Raw genomic sequence first — 23,060 nt, 5'->3', positions numbered from 1 at the left:
GCTTCCATACCAAGTCTCCTACTTGGAAAAATCTGGGGATGACTCTTTTGTTATAGTTTTGTCTCATCCGTTGTCGATATGATGCCAGACGAGTAGCAGCTTTATCTCTAATCTCCTCTATCAAGTCTAGCTCCATGAGTCGTCGACCTTCATTGTCCCCATCATATAATTGTCTTCTATCAGATTCTACTCCCACCTCGATGGGAATTATTGCTTCTCCTCCATAAACTAATTGAAAGGGAGTGGTTCCTGTAGCCAATCGAGGCGTAGTACGATACGCCCAAAGAACGCTGGGTAATTCATCTACCCAGCTACCTCCGACATGATCCAGTTTGGTCTTTAAACCTCTTATGATTTCCCTATTGGTTACTTCTGCTTGACCATTACTTTGCGGATAAGCTACAGAGGTGAAGGCCTGAGTAATGCCGTAACTGTTGCACCAGTCTAAGATCCTACCCCTTGGAATTGCCTTCCATTATCAGAGACTAATTTATGAGGAATGCCAAATCTACAGATTATATTTTTCCATAAAAATTTAATAACTGCATCTTCAGTAATTCGAGCAAGTGGTTCTGCCTCCACCCATTTAGAAAAATAATCCACCGCTACCAATAAAAACCTTCTCTGTGCAACTGCCATAGGAAATGGACCTACTATGTCCATGCCCCATTGATCTAAGGGACATGCAACTATAGAGGTTCTCAATAACTGTGTAGGATGATGTGAGATATTTTGATATTTTTGACAAGAAATACAAGTTCTTACCAACTTGTTAGCATCTTCATGTAGAGTAGGCCAGAAATATCCTGCTAGCAGAATTTTGCGAGCCAAGGATCTCCCTCCTATATGACTACCACATGAAGCTTGATGGACTTCTCGTAAAATAAACTGTATATCTTCTGTGCCAATACACTTGAGCAAAGGTCTAGAAAAAGCTCTTTTATATAACTATTCTCCTACCATAGTGTATTGAGCAGCTCTCTTCTTAAATTCCCTTGTCTGTTCTGTATCACTAGGAAGAATACCTTGCTGCAGATACAATATGATTTGAGCCCTCCAATCACCTTGAATTTCTGCTTCAGTCTGTCTTTCAATACAGGATATTAACAGAGTTTGTTCTACGGGTCGATCTAGATTCCATGGCACTATAGCAGAGACCAACTTAGCCAATTCATCTGCCACTTGATTTTCATATCTAGGAACCTTTTGTATATTTACTTCTTGAAACTGGGACTTCAACTTATCAAATGCTTCAGCATATAACTTAAGTCTGTCATTATTAATTTCAAAATTACCTGATAATTGTTGAGCTGCTAACTAAGAATCAGAATAGATAAGGACTCGAGCCGCCCCTATATGTCGAGCGGCCTGCAGTCCTGCTATCAGGGCTTCATATTTTGCTTCATTGTTGGTAGCTCTATAATTTAGTCTGATGGAGAGTTGAAGTCTGTCTTCCCTTGGAGATATAAGAAGAACACCAATTCCGCTGCCTTGTCTAGTTGAAGAGCCATCTACATAAACTCTCCAAATGTTTTCTTCCTCAGGGCCTTGAACTTCTATGATGAAGTCTGCTACAGCTTGTGCCTTGATGGCTGAGCGAGGTTGATATTGAATGTCATATTCCCCAAGTTCAGTTGTCCATTTGATCAGCCGACCTGATGCCTCTGGGTTAAGTAACACCCGACCAAGAGTACTGTTGATTAATACAATGATCTCATGTGCTAAGAAATATGGTCGCAACCTCCGAGCAGTCAATACTAGGGCATAAGCTAATTTTTCTAGTGTAGTGTATCTACACTCAGCTCCTTTTAATAAATGGCTAGAAAAATATACAGGTTGTTGCTCTTTTCCTTCTTGTCTGACTAATACAGAACCTCCAGCATTTTCATTAGCCGACAAATATACCCACAGAGTCTCTCCTACTATAGGCTTAGCTAATACAGGGAGAGTAGACAAATAATCTTTCAATTCTTGGAAAGCCATATCACATTCCTCATTCCACTGAAATTTATTGGCTTTTCTAAGTATTTTAAAGAAATGGAAGCTACGATCGGCCGACCTAGAAATGAATCTAGACAAGGCTGTAATTCGTCCTGTCAGTCTCTGAGCTTCTCTCATGTTGCGCGGTGGCTCCATGTTCTGCAGCGCCTTGACCTTGCTTGGGTTGGCCTCTATCCCACTTTCGGACACCATATATCCCAGGAATCTTCCCCCTTTCGTGCTGAATAAACATTTGTTCGGATTTAATTTGAGCCCATATTGCCTCAATGTCTTGCAAGTCTCCTCTACGTCCCTGCATAGATCAGCAGCTTGAAGAGACTTAATTAAGATGTCATCAACATATACTTCCATATTTCTACCAATCTGCTACTGGAAGACCTTATTCATAAGCCTTTGATAGGTTGCTCCTCCATTTTTTAGTCTGAAAGGCATAACATTATAACAATAAGTACCTTCAGATGTTATAAAACTGACCTTTTCTTGATCTTCTTTAGCTAGGGGAACCTGATGATAGCCTTGATAAGCGTCTAGCATAGAAATGTATTCACATCCCGCAGTGGAGTCTACCAATTGATCGATCCTGGGTAATGGATAATAGTCTTTTGGGCAAGTTTTGTTGAGATCCTGGAAATCAATGCATACTTGCCATTTGTTTCCAGGCTTAGAGACTAACACTACATTAGCTAGCCAGCTTGGAAATTGTACTTCCCTAATGTAACCAACTTCCATAAGTTTAGTTACTTCTGCTTTGATGATCTGGTTTTGTTCCACGCGAAAACTCCTTTTTCTTTGCATGACCAGGCGGGCATCTGGGAAGACATGCAGGGAATGCTCCATGACTGTAGGAGAAACACACGAGACATCTTTGGGCGTCCAGGCAAATACATCATTATTCTTCTTCATGCATTGCACCAATTCAGCTTTCAGAGCAGGATCAAGATCAGCCGCAATATATGTAGTAGCTTCAGGCCGACCGGCGTGGATCTGAACTTCTTCCTTCTCTTCATAAACCAGGACGGGCTGCTTCTCCTGAATGACATTAACTTCCATTCTTTGAATCTTCCGGGCGGTGTTAGCTTCATTCCGAATTATCTCCACATAACATTTTCGAGCTGTCTTCTGATCACCTACCACCTCCCTGACTTGGTCATCCACAGGAAATTTAATCTTCTGACAAAAAGTAGAAATGACTGCCCTAAACTCGTTTAAGGCGGGTTGACCCAGTATCACGTTATAAGAGGATGGAGCATCTACTACCATGAAATAAGATCTTCTTGTTCTCATCAGAGGCTCTTCTCCCAGAGATATGGCCAACTTTATTTGGCCCAACGGTTGTACTTCGTTGCCTGTGAATCCATATAGAGGAGTAACGATCTGTTGAAGCTCACTCAGATCGATTTGCAGTTGATCGAAAGCCTTCTTGAATATAATATTGACAGAACTACCCGTGTCTATGAAGGTACGAGTAATGGCGTAGTTGGCTATCACAGCTTTGATGATCAGGGCATCATCATGGGGTATTTCTATCCCCTCGAGATCTCTGGGCCCAAAACTTATTTCAGGACCGGCCGCTCGTTCCATGCTACATCCCACGGCATGAATTTCCAGTCTTTGAGCATGTGCTTTTCTGGCTCTATTAGAGTCCCCATCAGTGGGTCCACCCGCAATCATATTGATATTGCCCCGAGCAGCATTGCTCCTATTTTCTTCCTGCTGAGTCGTCACAACTTTAGAGGGTGCTTTCTCTGACACTTGGCTGGTACCGGCCGGGACTGGTATTGCCTCCTGCCGAGGCTCGACCGGGCGATATTCCAGTTTGAGTGGACTTTGCTGCCTGGGGTACTGCTGTCGGTAATAGTTCTGCCTCTGATAACGCTCCCTATTAACTCGTTTATTTCTTAAAACAAAACAGTCTTCAGTATGATGACTGCTAGTTTTATGATAAGTGAACCATTTCCTTGGTGCCTCTGGCTGTATCTCCACATGTTGTACAGCTTGTGGACGATACTCTGGTTGTCGATGGGGTGGATGAGTTATTCTAGACCCTCTTGGTGGAGGCACAGGGGCCGGAGCTTTCTCCTTAACTTGGGTAGGAGAAGAGGTAACACCCTCCTTTCTACGAGCAGCTTGAGCTTCTTCCACATTAATGAACTCGGTGGCACACTCAATCAAGGAATCAAAATTAACAGGGGGATTCCTTACTAAATCTTTAAAGAAATCATTATCATTTAATCCTTGAGAGAAAGCGCTAACTAATATTTTAGTGGTAGCATTAGGTACATCAATAGCTACCTGATTGAACCTTTTGATGTATGCTCGGATGGACTCTTTAGATGCTTGCTTAATTGAAGACAGGCTCCAAGGAGATTTATGATACCTTTTGTTGCTGGAGAAATGGTGTAAAAAGACTTTCTTGAAGTCTTTAAATTTCCGAATAGACTTCTCTGGCAATCTCTTGAACCAGCGCTGTGCAGCTCCTCCTGTAACGCCCGCCCTCCCTGCTACCCTAAGGGACGGGGCTACGATACTCTACGTATAAATTTTTCTTTTTAAAACAGCAGAAGACTTAAAATAATTTTCATAGTTTTAATAAAACTTTTCTTTTAAATTTCTTTTGAACTATACTATCACATGGCATCAAAATCATAACATCAAATCCAGTGGATCCATAATGTCAAGCCACACATGTTTAGGTATCACAAGTCATAAAATACCAATGCATAGTTCTTTAAAGAAACTTTAAGCAGGTTCTTATTTATTTGGTTGCCTAGCCACTGCCACACACATCTTCGTTGCCCCTCCTGCTGCTCCTCTAACTCATCCAGCTTTTTCCTTTATCTGTGGTACAAGGAAAGTAAGCTATGAGCACTCATGGCTCAGTAAGTTCCTTTCCTACTCACTAAAATCAACAATCAGCACATAATCAAGAATGCATCAACAAGTCATAATCTCAACTAATCATGGCATAACATAGCATTCTATTCAAGCATATCATGCATCATAATATAATCACAACTAGTCATAGCATATCAAGCATCACCATGGCCGAAACATATACATAGTGCATTGCATAAAACATAGCTAGACATGGCATAACAAACAAGTATTATGGTATATCAAAGCATGGCCGAAACATGTATATCAAAGCATCATACTATGGCCGAAACATGTACATCAAGGCATCATCATATCTATGGCCGAAATCTATATATCAAGCATCAACAAATCCATGGCCGAAACATGTCTATAAGGTATAGCATGAACATAACATAATCATACCTTATCATGGCATATCATAATCAAGAGCATAACATGAAACATAGCATAATCATAAGGTGTATGCAATATGATTTTGGAAAACATGTATCCGAAAAACATGTGTATGTCTCATGATCTTTAAAACCATTTTCTTTTACATATATACTTGAAAGTAATCTCAACATAAGGGGATCCCGGCTATGTACCACTTACATATTGCACGCAAGCTTGTAGGTCCAAGGTAGCAAGTCTTGAACCCTACGAGGCAAACATACTAGGCCCTTAGTCCTAGGGGCACTTAGGAGCCCATCCCTAACGAGGTCCTTAGTCCCCGGGGCGCTTATGGAGCCCACCCTTGGTACAAGCCACTCACATATAAAGTAAAGTACATGTCATACATATCATGTATCATAAAAGCATGCATCACTTAGGCACACATCATATCATAAAAGTATGCATCACTTAGGCATACATCATGTCATAAAAGTATGCATCACTTAGGCATACATCATATCATAAAGGTATGCATCACTTAGGCATACATCATGTCATAAAGGTATGCATCACTTAGGCATACATCTCATCATAAAGGCATGCATCACTTAGGCATACATCATGTCATAATAATATGCATCACTTAGGCATAGATCATAAAAACATGCATATCTTAAGCATAAAGCATATCATCAAGCATGCATGATTTAACCACATAGCATATCATGAAAGCATGCATATTTTAAGCACTAAACATGGCATCAAAGCATGCATAATTCAACCACATATCATAACATAAGCATGCATATTTTAAGCACAAAGCATATCATATCATAAAAGCATGCATATCATATCATAAGTCATAAATCACAAGCATACATATTAAGCATAAGGGTGTATCTTGTGATTATCCTATCATAGGAAACATGGTATCATATTCATCTTGGTTCTAAGCTTCCTAAACCCTTGTGGCCGAAACCCCTTTAGAGCTTAATTTAGGTTAAACACAACATCCAAGCATATGGCACCTAAATTATCATCATAACATTTTCATAGGAAGCATTATAAACATGATTAACTTAGTTTCTAAGTTCTTCAAGTCCCTAATTTCATGTGGCCGAAACCTTAAGGTGTGAAACAAGGTTCCATATGACATAAAAGCATGGACAACTTTAAATCATATTTATAACATTTTTACCAAGGAACAAGGTAAACACATTTGACACATTTGAATTAGTTCCTAAGTTCTTTAAGCCCTTAACATATGTCATGGCCGAAATTTAACAAGTTCTCATTAGGGCTACAAACAAGCATACAAGCATGTGAACTTGGACTAACCTTATGTATAAATTCATACAAGGCATCATACAATAGTTATGACCGAAACTTACCCTAGCATCATTTTAGGTCATAAAACAACATATAGCAATTGAACCTTGGCTTTCTACTTATCATATTTCATGTAGAGTGACATGAGCATATTTAATTAAAGTCCTAGGGTTTCTAGGGCATCTATTCCTTCATGACCGAAACATTCAAGGGTTCATTTAGGTCATGGAAAAATTATACAAGCATGTGAAACAATCAACACATTATCCTATTTTCATAAGAAGTACTTTTAACACATTTGGTTTCATTTCTAAGGCCTCTAGGTCTTTTAAACCCTACTTGGCCGAAACTCACAGAATATAAACTTGCTTCAAATAGCCTAAAAGCATGAGAATTTATACAAGTTTCATAGCATGTATAAGGACAAGCATAATGAGTATACATATGAATTGTGTCTTAGGCTTTCTAGGTTTCTTTTCTCTTTTTCTTTTATTTTTCTCATGGCGAAACCTACCATTCCTTAGCTAGGATTTTAAGTGGCCTAAAGCATGAAAAACCTATGTAAGTTTCATGGCAAAAGTTACTAAGAAACATATATACAAATTGGTTCATGAATAAGCTAGGACCCCTTGTGGTCATACATATTATATGTCATGCAACTAATTTTTCTACACCATAATTAAGCATGAGGGCATTAAACAACTTTCATATCTAAATAGCACAGAGGTCTTGAGCATATTAAAATTTTGTTTAAGCTTTTCTAAGCTATCCATCTCATCATGGCCGAAAAACCCTAAGAAGGAGTTCATGAAATTCTAGCAATATTCAAGCATACAAATCCTTTAAGATCTTTGTATTCTATCACATGAGCATGGTTATTTAAATTTAAAGGTATTCCTAACCCTAAACCCTTTCTTGACCGAATCATATGAGTGGGTTTTCTTTTAGTTTCAAATATCTTCTAAGGAAGAAAAACTAATACATGATCCTTAATATTTCATAGGGAGAACCTTGTACTAGTTGGGTAAAACAATAAATTTCCCTAGCCTCTTAAGAATATTTTTGGCCGAAATTCTAGGGTTCAGTACTCCTCTAATCAAGCATCATATAGGTATAAAAGCATGAAGAAGAACCCCTTTACATAGCATAGAAAAATCTATCATGTAGTGAAGACTAGTTTAAACATCATTAGATTTTGAAAGCTCTTCTTGGCCGAATTTTCTCAAACTTGTTTCTAGGTTTTAAAATCTTCATAAAATCCGAAAAGCACATAAATTCCTTGTACCACAGGTGAGGGGAAGCTTACATCCTTTTCGCTTGTGGATCTAAGGTATGGTGAAGAAGAAGTAGTCTCTTCTTCTAGTTCCTTTCCCTTGATTCCTTTGCTAAGTCCTCCTTGTATCTTAGGCTTTCTTAGGGAAAAACTTGGCTTGGGGCTGAAGATGGAGGAGAGGGGGAACTGAGGTTTCAGTGAGGGAGAGGAGAGAATGAGAAAAATGAGAGAAAATAGAATTTTCCCTTTACATATTCTCTTTTATGTTAAGGGGGAAGAGGTAGCAAACTTAGTTTTTGCTTTCCTTCTCCCTTAGCCTTTTTTTTTCTATTTTATTTTTATTTTTATTTATTTATTTATCCTCATCATTCATGGTGAAATAAGGGGGAATGAATCCCCTTAATTAACCTCTTTTATTTTCGGCAAAATCAAAGAGGAAGAGGGAGAGGAAGGGAGGAAGGCAAATTGCCTTTCTCTTGCTCTTTACTTGTTTCCTTTTGGCTAGCTTTTACTCTTACCTTTATCATGAGTTTCCCTCCTTTACTATCAACATATTATTCGTATCCCAACTGGTTATTACCCATTAATTCTATGAAATATAATATAAGAGGTTCAAGGTTCAATCCTTGACCTTCACTTCTTTTTATTTCATTTTATTTCTTTTTGCTTCAACTCACTTCCTATTATTTTTCTAAGGCAAAATCCCACATTCATATATTTATCTTACAAGCTTAGTGGGTATTACACCTCCGAGGGTAGTGAGAAACATCCGACACTTCACCCCGTCAGAGAATTGTTGTAATAATGCTACATTCTCAAATTTCAATAGATGATCTTCTAGATCTGTTGTTCCAGTGTATTCTCCGATCTGAAGATTTTGATACCGCTTAGGAAGCAGATCACCTAGTACACTTTGAGAGAATGGGGAGATGACCTTCTCTGGTGAGCTATCGCTAGTTATCATTTTGATCTTACGTTTTACTTTATCTAGTGCTTCGCCAGAGGACTCTTGGAACACGGGCCTCTTGCCCCCTTGATCCATGGGAGTGCGAAGAAAGGCTCGTGGACGCCTTGTCGGAGAAACAACAGCTGGAGGAAAATACGCATGTTCTTCTCCTTCCAGCTCCTTTCCTTTCCAATGCTCGGTAGTCGATATTGCTGGATTATGAGCTGTTGGAAGAGTAGCTCCGGTGTGGGCTTGAAGTTGTTGTTGCTGCTGTTGTAAGGCTTTCTGAATGTGAGAGTTGATAAGGAAATCCAAATCCTCACGACTGATAGTGAGTAGGTTTGATTTTCCGGCTTCTTCCATCCTGTAGTCTCAGATTCAGGTGAAGTTCCCACAGACGGCTCCAAATTTGATCCTGTCAGAGAAGATGGACAGGACGGAGAGACGAGAGAAGAAAACCCACTGCAGATGGAGAATAGTGTTGCTAGCGAATGCCGATCCGAGAAACCCAAAGCGGATCGGGAAAAATAGAGTCACTGAAGGTTTTCCTCGCACGAAGACCTGATGACGAAGAAGAAATTCAGATCTAAAGAAAGGAAACCCATATTTGAAGCTTCCAAGACTTCCTGCGCACAAGAGACCAACCAACACTATCGTCAGTGACCTAAGACCGGGGTGGGAATCCCTGGCTAGGCCCTCCAACGCTCAAGTCAGTGATCTCTCTCGGTGTGGACGAAGGAAAAAAGATGAACAGTATCTGGAAATTAGGGTTATGAATGTGTGTAATGCTGTGAACTTACCTAGCCAACGGAGAGGATTTCCCCTTTTATAACACTTCATATAACCTCCGTAGTCATGAAGTGGACCCCGATTTGTTAGAGTTTGTTATGAGATGACGTCAGCTGCGTACTTGTAATAAATGACTTTTAAGGAATCTTTCTTGTACCCCAGATGTACCTCCTTTGTCGTTTAGCACCTGCAAAATAATCTAAAAGCATATTTCCCGCTGAGATATATAACACCTGTCATGTGGTTACATATTGCAGATATCATCATTAATTAGCCTCTTTGAAATATTTATCTCTACTCTTCCTCATGAGACTTCTGTCCGCGCCCTTCTATGTTATTTATCCTACCTAGCAATAGGCCATATTTTATCAGGTATTTTTCCAAGGTGTTGGTCGACTTGGCTGATATTAACCTTTCTTCTTCAGGACATGTCGCGATCGATACTATTCTACATGCTTCAGAAATATCTCCCAGCCGATATTAGCCTACTTCCTTTGAGGTATATAGATCTTCCTCCTGGGAAGTATATTTCGGTCGATATAGACTTACCTCTCATTGAGGTATGTCCCGACCGATATTAGCCTACCTCCTTTGAGTTATGTAGATCTTCTTTCTGGGAAGCATATTTCGGTCGATATAGATTTACTTCTTATTGAGGTATGTCCCGGCCGATATTAGCCTACCTCCTTTGAGGTATATAGATCTTCCTCCTGGGAAGTATGTTTCGGTCGATATAGACTTACCTCTTATTGAGGTATGTCCCGGCCGATATTAACCTACCTCCTTTGATGTATATAGATCTTCCTCCTGGGAAGCATGTTTCGGTCGATATAGACTTACCTCTTATTGAGGTATGTCCAGGCCGATATTAGCCTAACTCCTTTGAGGTATATAGATCTTCATTCTAGAAAGCATATTTCGGTCGATATAAACTTACTTCTTATTGAGGTATGTCCCGGCCGATATTAGCCTACCTCCTTTGAGGTATATAGATCTTCCTCCTGGGAAGTATGTTTCGATCGATATAGACTTACTTCTTATTGAGGTATGTCCCGGCCGATATTAGCCTACCTCATTTGAGGTATATAGATCTTCCTCCTAGGAAGCATATTTCGGTCGATATAGACTTACTTCTTATTGAGGTATGTCCCGGCCGATATTAGCCTACCTCCTTTGAGGTATATAGATCTTCCTCCTGGGAAGCATGTTTCGGTTGATATAGACTTACCTCTTATTGAGGTATGTCCCGGCCGATATTAGCCTACCTCCTTTGAGGCATATAGATTTCCTCCTGCGAAGCATATTTCGGTCGATATTAGCATACATCCTTCGAGGTATTCCCCGACCGATATTGGCCTATCTCCTTGTTTTATTACCTCCTTTCCTTTCTTTATTGGGGACCCACAAAACCTAACCCATATCACTAGCCTTCCCTTCAAGTCTAGTCGAAGGAGGTGTGGACGACTGACTAGACATAAGTCTGATTTTGTCTACTTGGAGTTCAAGATTTAGATTGGTCAGAGGATGACACGGTCTATGCCTCACATTGATCAATCTAGGTGTCTAGGATAGAAGGACACTTGTCATATATTGTGAGGAGTCACAATTAGTAGTCACAAGGTGATGTTGGATCTCAATATTCTTGTAACTTGGGTAGTAATGATGTGTTGCTAGATACTGCTCATTACTTATGCTCCTAAATGGGTTTAGGGGCATTGCCAACGTTACAAGTGTTAGTTAGAGTCCTAGAGCCAATCATTTGATGATTGTATTATGGACTCATTGTATCATATTCTTATATAAATAAAGGCATTTTGTTTTGGTTATTATACTTACTTGTATTGGTGCCAAATAAACTAAGTATAATAACGTCCTTGAGTAGAAGGTTCTTACCTATATCAATCGATTGGTTGAATCGATAGTGAGATGATATAGGGAACACTACTCTTAATCATTCCTAGTCGAGTATTAACATTCAGGGACAATGTTAATGCAATAAGACTAGCATGTAGGTCAACTCGATGACTTGATCTCACAAGTCATGGATATAGAGATATCAAGTTGACACATGGGTATACATTAGAGAATGTATACTGAATGACCCACCATGAGAAAGTATCATGGATCGTTATATGAGTGTCATATACTTTCTCATGTGGTTATTAGTATGACTACTAGTCCTTAGACCTGAAGTCACCATGGTTCCCTACATAAGGAGTTATGTACTTTGGTTTCGTCAAACGTCACCCGTAACTGGGTGGACTATAAAGGCGATTACTGGGTATGTAACAAATTATGCGGAGGGATGTGAGTGATGTAGATGGGATCTATCCCTCCTATATGACGGGAGAGACATCGATATTCTTGATAGAGTGAGACCACGAAGTGCATGGCCATGCTCAAATGAGTCAATATGAGATATTGAGCTCATTTGATTTAGTGAGTCTACTTGGAGTTCAGAATTTAGATTGATCAGAGGATGACACGGTCTATGCCTCACATTGATCAATCTAGATGTCTAGGATAGAAGGACATTTGTCATATATTGTGAGGAGTCACAATTAGTAGTCACAAGGTGATGTTGGATCTCAACATTCTTATAACTTGGGTAGTAATGATGTATTGCTAGATACTGCTCATTACTTATGTTTCTAAATGAGCTTAGGGGCATTGCCAACGTTACAAGAACCTATTGGGTCACACACAAAGAACAAGTGGATGGAGATTAGGTTCATATGATGAACCAAGAGGATTAGATTCATGTGATGAATCAAATTGGATTAAGAGTAATCCTAATTGGGCTAATTGAGTTGGACTCAAGTTGATTCATGTGTTCAATGAGTCTAATTTAGATTATGACTCATTGGATCAATTTATTTAAATGAATTAGATTCATTATTTTAAATTGGCTTGAATTAAATGGTTGGATTAGATCAACCATGAGAGAAATTAAGTCAAGTTTGACTTGACTTGAGAGGAAGAGGAAGAGTCAAGTTTGACTTGACTTTATGCCACATCATTTGTGACTTGGCATTAGGAGAACTAATGATGATGTGCCACATCATCACATGTGCCACCTCATGGAGATTACAACTATTCTCTTTAATGGCCTCCACATTAATTGTGATTAATGTGAAGGGGGTTACACCACTTGTAGTGGCCGACCACTTGATGGAAAAAGAGAAGTTTTCTTTTGGTGAGTAACTCTCATTCAAGTGATTTTCCTCCTCCTAAGCTCTCTTCTTGCTCCTTCTCTTCTCTTGGTCGTGGGTTTCAAGCAAGGGAGAAGAAAGGAGAGTGAATCTAATCCAAGAAGAAAGGTTAGTGAAAGTCACATAGAGATTTTAGAGGAGTGTGTTCTCTTCTTTTCCTTTCTTCTTCTTCCAATCCCATCCGAGAGCATCAAGAAGTGCTAGCACACTTGTGTTAGAGAACACATCTTGTTCTTGTGGATACTTCTAGAGAGTTGTCTACTTTGACAACTAGAGATCTGACATCTCCTTGGACAAGCGGGACTCGCGAAGGGCACGCATCGAAGGTATAAGATTTTCTCCATGTAGATCTAAGTGTAGATCTAGGTAAACTCGTACTCGTAGTTTTTCGAATTTTTTTCTTTGCACCGATCCGTTGGCTAGGGAGTTTCGGGGTTTCCGCGACGCGAAAAAGCGGTTTTCGCGGCCCGAAAATCCCTACAGTGGTATCAGAGCCACGTGCGAAGACTTGTACGAGTTTAATTTGATTTTTTTATGAAAAATATAGGTTCTGTGATATTCTGTAATTTTATGATTTTTAGAGTTTTTATGGGTATTTTTCTCGTAGAAGCGAAGCACAAGTGTTTCGGCACTTGTAGGCTTCGGCTACCGGGAAGATTTTTCCAAAACGGCTTGTTTTCGCCCCAAATCCTTTTGGGATAGCGGGATAAGGCGCCGTTAGATCGCTAAGGAACCCTCGCGATGGTTAGATCGCGGGTAAGGGTGCTGCCCCTGGCCCCGCAAGGGGATTCGTTCCGCGATTGTGCCCGAAATCACTAAACGGGACCGCCGGGAAATTTTACTCGTAAAATTGTAAAAAAGTAGTATTAAAATTACAGAAAATTATGGAAATTACATAATTTAGAATTATGTATAATTTTTGATAGTCATGGCCCAAAAGACCCAATTTGATTGGAATTATGTTGTAATTCATATTACGGCCTGCGCCATTATTTGTGTTTTGCGTGTTGTACATTTGCTCCGCGACCTGCGCGTCGTGCCTTTCTCTATTTTATATTCTTGTTGTAAATTAGTTTAGACTCGAATGTAAATCAAGTTTCAAAATTTTAATATACAAAATTGAAGCCGTGGAAGGTCCACTCATGACGGAGTCACAAGGAAGGCGCGAGCAACACAAGGTGGTCAAAAGGAAGGCGTTTGAGAAGCTGTTGACCTTAGGTTGACCATCCGATCTTCTCATTGGCTTGAGAAGATCGTAGTAGGGCCATGACATAATCACAAAATTATTAAATTAATTGCTTTTGTGTGTATGTGATGCATGCTAGTTAATTAAGTAATTAATTAGTGCCTAACGATTAGATTAGATCTAAGTCGTGCACATGATGCACCCTTCGATTAGATTAGATCTATCGAGTATATGATACGCATCATCGTTTAGATTAGATCTAAATCGCGACAACTCGTAATGCCTACCATGCCGTGATACCTACCACTACCTCGATCGCATGTTGTTGTTGAATCTGCCAAAGCAGAGCAACACATACTATCTTGGTAGAGTACGGAGGGACAATCTTGGTCCCGCCTATCAACGCATGGGTGAGTACAACTCAATTAGATTGAGTAACTAGTTAACTCAATTGGATCGAGTTTAACTATAGGCATTATCCAATGGTTGGTAGATAGGTTAAAATCACGTTTATATTAACTCTTGGGCGTATTAGCCAAAGCTAACACGAGTTTTAATATAAATGCGGATTTTGATCCTATAAACAAGAGTTGCATAGAGATGTAATTGGTAATTAGTTACCTACCGATCATACTAAGTCTTGGGCGTATTAGCCAAAGCTAACTCAAGGGTTAGTATGATGTGGATCTTGTCCCACATGAATTATAGAATTCAGTGGGAGCATCATTTAGTTAAAGGCCTAATTAAATGATTTAAAAGAATATGATATTTATTTCTGCATTTATTCCTGTTGTAGAATTTCCATGACGTCAAACACGAACAACTTCTCTCTGCGTTCTGTCCTTAAGAAGGACAAGCTCAACGGAGCAAATTTCCTGGACTGGTACAGGAACCTGAGAATAGTTCTCACCCAAGAACGTAAACTGTACGTTCTGGAGCAGGCCATTCCGGAGGCTCCTCCTGCTACTGCCACGCGAGCAGACCGAGATGCTTATAAGAAGCATCAAGATGACGCATTAGATGTGTCCTGTCTTATGCTCGCAACCATGAACTCTGAGCTTCAGAAGCAACATGAGTTGATGGGCGCTTACGATATGATTGAACATTTTTGTCACCTATATCAAGGACAAGCAAGGCACTGGAAGAGGAACTCCAAATAATACCTGGAACATCTTAAGAAGAAGAGAAATAAGATTTCTACTTCAGGTATACATGTTATAGAAGTCAACCTCTCTATTTCTTCATCGTGGGTATTAGATACCGGATGTGCTTTGCACATTTGTACTAATGTACAAGCGCTGAGAAATAGAAGGGCATTGACGAAGGGTGAGATAGACCTACGAGTAGGCAATGGAGCACGGGTTGCTGGACTGGTTGTTTGTAGGAACTTATCATCTATCTCTGCCCTCTGGGCTTGTACTAGAATTAGATGATTGTTGTTATATGCCTGCATTAACTAAGAACATTATATAAGTTTCTTGTTTGGACAAGAAAGGTTTCTCGTTTACAATAAAGAATAAATGTTGGTCTGTCTATTTAAACGATATGTTCTATTGTAGTGCACCTCTAATAAATGGACTCTATATTCTAGATCTTGAAAGCCCTATTTATAACATAAATACCAAGAGGTTCAAGTCAAATGACCTGAACCAAACCTATCTCTGGTACTGTCGCTTAGGTCATATAAATGACAAGCGCTTATCCCAGCTCCATAAGGATGGTTTGCTGGACTCATTTGATTTTGAATCTTATGAGACGTGCGAGTCATGCCTACTAGGCAAGATGACCAAGACTCCCTTTAGTGGGCACAACGAGAGAGCGACCGATTTGCTAGGACTTATACATAGTGATGTATGTGGCCCTTTCAATATCACAGCTAGAGGCGGTTATAGGTACTTCATCACATTTACTGATGACTTCAGTAGATATGGTTATGTATACTTGATGACACATAAGTCTGAATCCTTTGAAAAGTTCAAAGAATTCAAGAATGAAGTACAGAACCAGCTTGGCAAGAGTATTAAGATACTTCGATCAAATCGAGGTGGAGAATACCTTAGCCATGAGTTTCGTGACTATCTAGCTGAGTGTGGGATCCTATCCCAACTCACTCCTCCTGGAACACCACAGTGGAATGGTGTATCCAAAAGGAGGAATCGTACCCTATTAGATATGGTACGATCTATGATGAGTCACACAGATCTTCCGACATTCCTTTGGGGTTATGATCTAGACACGGCAGCTTTTATATTCAACCGAGTTCCATCCAAGTCTGTGATAAAGACACCATATAGGATATGGACTGGGAGAGATGCCCAGGTGTCTTTCATGAGGATTTGGGGTTGTGAGGCTTACGTTCGACGTCAAGTCTCAGACAAGTTAGGACCCAAATCTGACAAGTGCTACTTTATTGGATATCCCAAGGAAACTAAGGGATATTATTTCTATATTCCCAGTCAGCACAAGGTAGTTGTGGCAAAGACTTTGTTTCTAGAAAGACTAGTGGGAGCACGTTCGATCTTGAAGAAGTTCAAGATGCGAACAATAGCACTGAAGGCTCGATGGAAGTTGAACTGGAACCACAAAGTGTTGTGGATGATGTTGTTCCACAAAGAGTTGAGGAACAACAACCAGTTTAAGTAGACATACCTCTTTGCAGGTCTGATAGGGTACATCGTTAGTCTGAGAGATACCCAGTTCTCTTGTCTGACCATGATGACATTGTGCTCATAGAGGATGAGCCTACCACCTATCAGGAAGCTGTGATGAGACCAGATTCCAAGAAATGGCTAGAGGCCATGAGATCCGAGATGGAATCCATGTACACCAACCAAGTATGGACTTTGGTTGATCCACCTGAAGGGGTAAACCTATTGGGTGTAAGTGGGTCTTTAAGAGAAAGACTGACATGGATGGACTTATCTATAAGGGTCGATTGGTAGCTAAAGGTTTCAAGCAGATTCATGTTATTGACTATGATGAAATCTTTTCTCCAGTAGCGATGTTTAAGTCCATTCGGATCATGCTTGCTATTGCAGCTTACCATGACTATGAGATATGACAGATGGATGTCAAAACCGCGTTTCTGAATGGAAACCTACTCCAGGATGTGTACATTACACAACCTGAGGGTTTTGTAGATCCAAAGCATACTAGGAGAGTATGCAAGCTGCATAGGTCCATTTATAGACTAAAGCAAGCTTCTCGGAGCTAGAATCTTCGATTCGATGATGCAATCAAACAGTTTGGTTTCATCAAGAATGAAGATGAGCCTTGTGTCTACAAGAAGGTTGTAGGGAACATAGTTGTCTTCCTCATATTGTGTGTGGATGACATACTGCTCATTGGGAAAGACATCCCTTTGCTACAGTCTGTCAAGACTTGGCTAGGGACATGTTTCTCAATGAAGGACTTAGGTGAAGCATCCCGCATTCTAGGGATACAGATCAATAGAGATAGATCTAAGAGATTGCTTGGCCTAAGTTAGAGTACATATATTGACTAGGTACTCCTTCGGTTTGCCATGCAAAACTATAAGAAGGGATTTTGCCGATGTCACATGGTGTGAGTCTTTCGAAGACTCAAGGTCCCTCTTCTAGAGAGGAGAGAGACCGCATGGATCAGATCCCTTATGCCTCAGCCATAGGATCTATCATGTACGCCATGCTATGTACTCGACCTGATGTCTCGTATGCTTTGAGCATGACGAGCAGATACGAGTCAAATCCAGGTGAAAGTCATTGGATAGCGGTCAAGAATATTCTTAAGTACTTAAGAAGGACTAAAGAATATTTCTTGATATATAGAGGCAATGATGAGCTAGCTGTAAAGGGTTAGAGTGATGCTAGCTTCCAGACCGACCAAGATGATTATCGATCGTAGTCAGGGTTAGTATTTTGCATTAATGGTGGTGCTGTGAGCTGGAAGAGTTCGAAGCAGGACACAGTAGCTGATTCTATAACAGAGGCCGAGTACATTGCTGCATCGAAGGCAGCAAAGGAGGTAGTTTGGATCCGCAAGTTCATCACTGAACTTGAGGTGGTTCCCAGTATCGCTGACCCTATTGAGCTCTATTGTGACAACAATGGAGCTATAGCACAGGCAAAGGAACCTCGCTCACACCAGCGGACCAAACACATACTACGGCGCTTCCATCTCATTTGAGAGATTATCGAGAGAGGAGATGTGAAGATATGCAGAGTACCTACAGAGGCTAACATCGCAGATCCCTTGACCAAGGCTTTGGCACAGAGGAAGCATGATGGTCACACTAGGTCATTGGGTCTTAGAGCCTACACTGATTGGCACTAGTGCTAGTGGGAGATTGTTAGTTAGAGCCCTAGAGCCAATCATTTGATGATTGTATTATGGACTCATTGTATCATATTCTTATATAAATAAAGGCATTTTGTTTTGGTTATTATACTTACTTGTATTGGTGCCAAATAAACTAAGTATAATAACGTCCTTGAGTAGAAGGTTCTTACCTATATCAATCGATTGGTTGAATCGATAGTGAGATGATATAGGGAACACTACTTTTAATCATTCCTAGTTGAGTATTAACATTCAGGGACAATGTTAATGCAATAAGACTAGCATGTAGGTCAACTCGATGACTTGATCTCACAAGTCATGGATATTGAGATATCAAGTTGACACATGGGTATACATTAGAGAATGTATACTGAATGACCCGCCATGAGAAAGTATCATGGATCGTTATATGAGTGTCATATACTTTCTCATGTGGCTATTAGTATGACTACTAGTCCTTAGACCTGAAGTCACCATGGTTCCCTACATCAGGAGTTATGTACTTTGGTTTCGTCAAACGTCACCCGTAACTGGGTGGACTATAAAGGCAATTACTGGGTATGTAACAAATTATGCGGAGGGATGTGAGTGATGTAGATGGGATCTATCCCTCCTATATGACGGGAGAGACATTGATATTCTTGATAGAGTGAGACAACGAAGTGCATGGCCATGCCCAAATAAGTCAATATGAGATATTGAGCTGATTTGATTTAGTGAGTCTACTTGGAGTTCAGGATTTAGATTGATCAGAGGATGACACGGTCTATGCCTCACATTGATCAATCTAGATGTCTAGGATAGAATGACATTTGTCATATATTATGAGGAGTCACAATTAGTAGTCACAAGGTGATGTTGGATCTCAACATTCTTGTAACTTGGGTAGTAATGATGTATTGCTAGATACCGCTCATTGCCAAAGAGAAAGAACTTCGTGATGCATTAGGATAACCTCCTTTAGCGGAAGTTTCTGCCCCCGCAGGGATTGCTTCCAGTTCTCACGAGGTGACCCCTGAAGGATCCTTCCTTGACCTTGCTCCAATCATTGAGCTCACTTCTCCGGTAGGTTCGGAGAAATCCCATGAGGAAGCCTCGACTAAGAAACGCAAATTGACTCTTGCCCCTTCTTCTAAGAAAAGAATTGTATCCCTTCTTGTCGATACTCCTCTCATAAATGTTACTCCTTCCTCTCCCGATCTTCCCCTTTCTACTCTATATCATACTCTTGCTTCCTCCTCTTCCAGAAAATTACCTACTTACAATGATAGCTCCCCTCCTACTTTTGTTATGACATTTTCTGAGCTAATGGCCTCGAGGGGAAAAAGGTCAGGACTCGCCATTTTAGATTTTTTTTCCCCCCTTCAGTTCAAACTACTCTAACTTCCATGTCTTCCTCCACTCCTACTCTTCCTATATTGTTGGGGTCTTTTACTACAGCTTGGGAGGAAGTTTGTTAATTGATTGAGGGGCTCAATCTTTCTGAAATGTCTGATAGCTTCTCTCTTAAGGAGACGAAGGTAAAATCATTCATGCTTATACTTACCTTTCCTTAAGTGTTTTCTTTATGACCTAATTGTTTCTGCAGCGCTGGATAAATAACATGAATATAGCTCATTTATTGCATAACCTAATCCAAGAGAATGGGTATTGAGAAGACAAGTTTCAGAATTATCCTCTGCCCAGGCCCCTGAGAAACTAGACAATCTCTCTTCTCAGCTACAAGAAGCCCGTTAAGCATTACAAACTAAGGCGGAGCAATCGGACAAGTACAAGGACGACTTAGAAAGCCTGCAATCTCAGTTTCGGTCGGCCACTGCCCATGGTGAGGAGTTATCATCCAAGTTGGAGAAGCAAGCTTCTGAGGTTGACCAATTGGCTTCCCAACTACGATCACTGAAGGATACTCATGCAGCTAAATTAGCAGACCATCTATCCACTCTGAATCTTAAAGAGGCTGCCTTAAAATCATCTCAAGAGGAACTGGCTAATTATAAGGTGGATGAGGATGCCCGCTTTGAGCAACGCAAGAAGGCATATCTTGAATCTTCTGCTTTCATGAAACCTATGGTGGATTCCTTCTTGGGGGCTCTTAGCTACGGGGCTAAGGATGGGGCGGCACAACTGAAAGAGCTAGGATTATTGGCTTCTGATCCTCCAACCAGAGACTAGTGAAAAATCGACCTTCTGATTTGCTCCCTAAGTTATTATAATCAGTGTTTTTTCGCGCTTGATGTTATCATTGTAATTATTTGTGAGGAATTTGCCTTTGCCCTTTCTTGACATTATACACTTCAACTTGTAATTAACTAAGTTCTATTTATGCATATGTTTTTCATGTTAGCTTTGATTGCTTGATCAATGAATTGGTAACTTTTATTTTGTGTGTGTGTATATATATATGTGTGTGTGTGTGTGTGCGTTTTCTTACTTTTCCCATATACGCTATTATGGATCTTCACATAGTTTAGGTTATCTATTTGTCCTACTGTGATTGATTAGGTACTTTTATCCCCTTTTATACGCTATGGGTATTTATTTAATCTGCGATGGCTAGGTGATTTGGCTTGCCTAGGTGTTTTTAGTTCTCTTCTTCTTTTGTTCGACCGACTTATGCAGACCGGACGGGCTTGTTTGCCTGCCCTGACTGGACTGAATGAGTTGGTCACCTGCTTGGTTGGCTAATATTGATCGATCAGGTCTAGGCCTCTAATCCTAAAATATCCCCTCGAGTCATAAGAGTCAAGCGGGGTTGAATGTCTACTCAATCCTCAGCAGACGAGCGGAATTCCTTTACGCCATGCACTTGCTCGGTCTTTAGCGTCCGGGCGTGTTTATTGATACCCATGTACCTTCTTTACTTAATAAGTTTGGTTAGCAGGATTTGGTTGACCCTTATTGAGGATTTAGAGTAATCCTTCTTTTTGGGATTCCTCGCCTTTTTCAAACATAACGGCCCTCTTGGGAATGTCATCTTCTATGCTGTCAACCTTGATAATCGTGCAAAGGTTTGTAAAAGGGGAAAAAGGGACGAGTAGGGGTTTTACTTTATCGTCTTCTTCTTCCTAGAGATTTTTCTCCTCCCTGTTCGCTTCGCGATTCCTTCTACTAACCCCATTTTTCATAATGGCCTCTTCCTCTACTCCCGAATGGTTCACCCATTGCTCTTTTGATCTTTCAGAACCAGAAGCATTTGAACTCCAAGTAAACTATGGCTTCCCCTCGTATATGACTCTTCCTACCCCTGAGGATCACCCTCATCTTCCACCCTCAAGGAGTGTTGCTATCTTCTGGGAACAAGCTTTGTCTGGCTTTTAGTTTCCTCTCCACCCTTTCCTTGTTGAAGTTATCGTGCAACATACCGTTGAATCAGTTTAACCCTCAATCTTTCTCTATTTTGGCTGGTTTCATTGCTGTCTTTTGATTACTCGGCTTTCTCTTATCTCCCTGCTTGTTCCACCACTTCTTCGTCCCTCGTCAAGTAGAGGATAGCCTTTTTAAGTTTAATAGAATCCCATCACAAGGAGAATGGAAGTATAAGTTCTTCTTTCTACGCCTTCCTTCTCCTCCTCCATATCCTATAACTTGGCAGCGGACTCTTCCTGTCCTCCCTAATCCCCAAGACATGTCCGCCGACTTGACCTTCCAATCTTCTCTCTCAAAATTAAGGGGTGACAAATTTAGTCTTCCAGCGTTAATCGCTGAAGGCTTGTTATTTTCCTTTGGGATAAGTTCTGTTGATACAGAATTGGATATCCCTTTTGGTGAGTTGAACATCTTGCTTGTTTATTACCCTAAAATTAGTCTTCCTTTAAACTTATGATCTTTTGTTTTCTTTAGTTGACACCATCCTCCTAGTTCTTATGTGCAAGAATACAGCATTGTCCAGATCATCTTTAACCAAGTTTCGGGAGGATTTATTAAAAGATCACCGTCTCAATCCTGTATCTTCCACCCTTGGATTGCTTCCTCCTAATGAAGTGTTTGCAGATAAGTCTGAATCTTCTGAGGAGAACTCTCCCTTCATTTCCCGGCGGAGGAGAGCAAATGTTGACAGACACACCTCTCTTGGGCTTACCATCCCCATGATTGAACAAATTCCTATTGTCCCTTCTGAGGTTTCCTATGAGAGAGGTAAGGAGCTTATGCCTTATACTAGAATTCGTTATCATTTATCTCTTAACATGATGAAACCGGGCTTACTTACTTCTAATGTTCTCCTAATTGTCCTTATTTCTGAGCCGGTGACAATATCTTCTCAACTTCCATCAATATTTTCTTCTTCCCCCATCGTAGTGAGAGCCAAGAGAACCCCGTGTAAGAGATCCTTTGTCTCTACCTCCCAAGATATCTCCACTGAGTCAAACCCTGGCTTCCTACCTCCCGCTGTACCATCTCCCATTCATGCCCCTGTACATAATCTTCCTACTACTTCAAGTGTTAGGACTTCACCTTCTGTTCATGAACTGTTAGAGTGTATACTAAAAGCCTAGCTTTTGTAAACATTTATTTTGAAATAAAGAATCACATTGGTCAAAAATGTCTACATTTATGCTAAGTGTAGTTGTTCAATTAATTTATATTGTAGATAACATGGTGTATAGTGTCACACACAGAATATCATGTTATCGGTTCTTTATAAATTATAAACAGTAGCTCGCAACTAAGATGGAAAGGAACAAACCATTGGAATAGTCATAGTGTAATTAGGTGTTAATTTATCTTGACTGATAAATTACACTAGTACACTTTGAG

The sequence above is a fragment of the Zingiber officinale genome, chromosome 8B (assembly GCF_018446385.1).
Source record: "Zingiber officinale cultivar Zhangliang chromosome 8B, Zo_v1.1, whole genome shotgun sequence".
Lineage (NCBI taxonomy): Eukaryota > Viridiplantae > Streptophyta > Magnoliopsida > Zingiberales > Zingiberaceae > Zingiber > Zingiber officinale.
Note: the sequence above shows the minus strand (reverse complement) of the source record.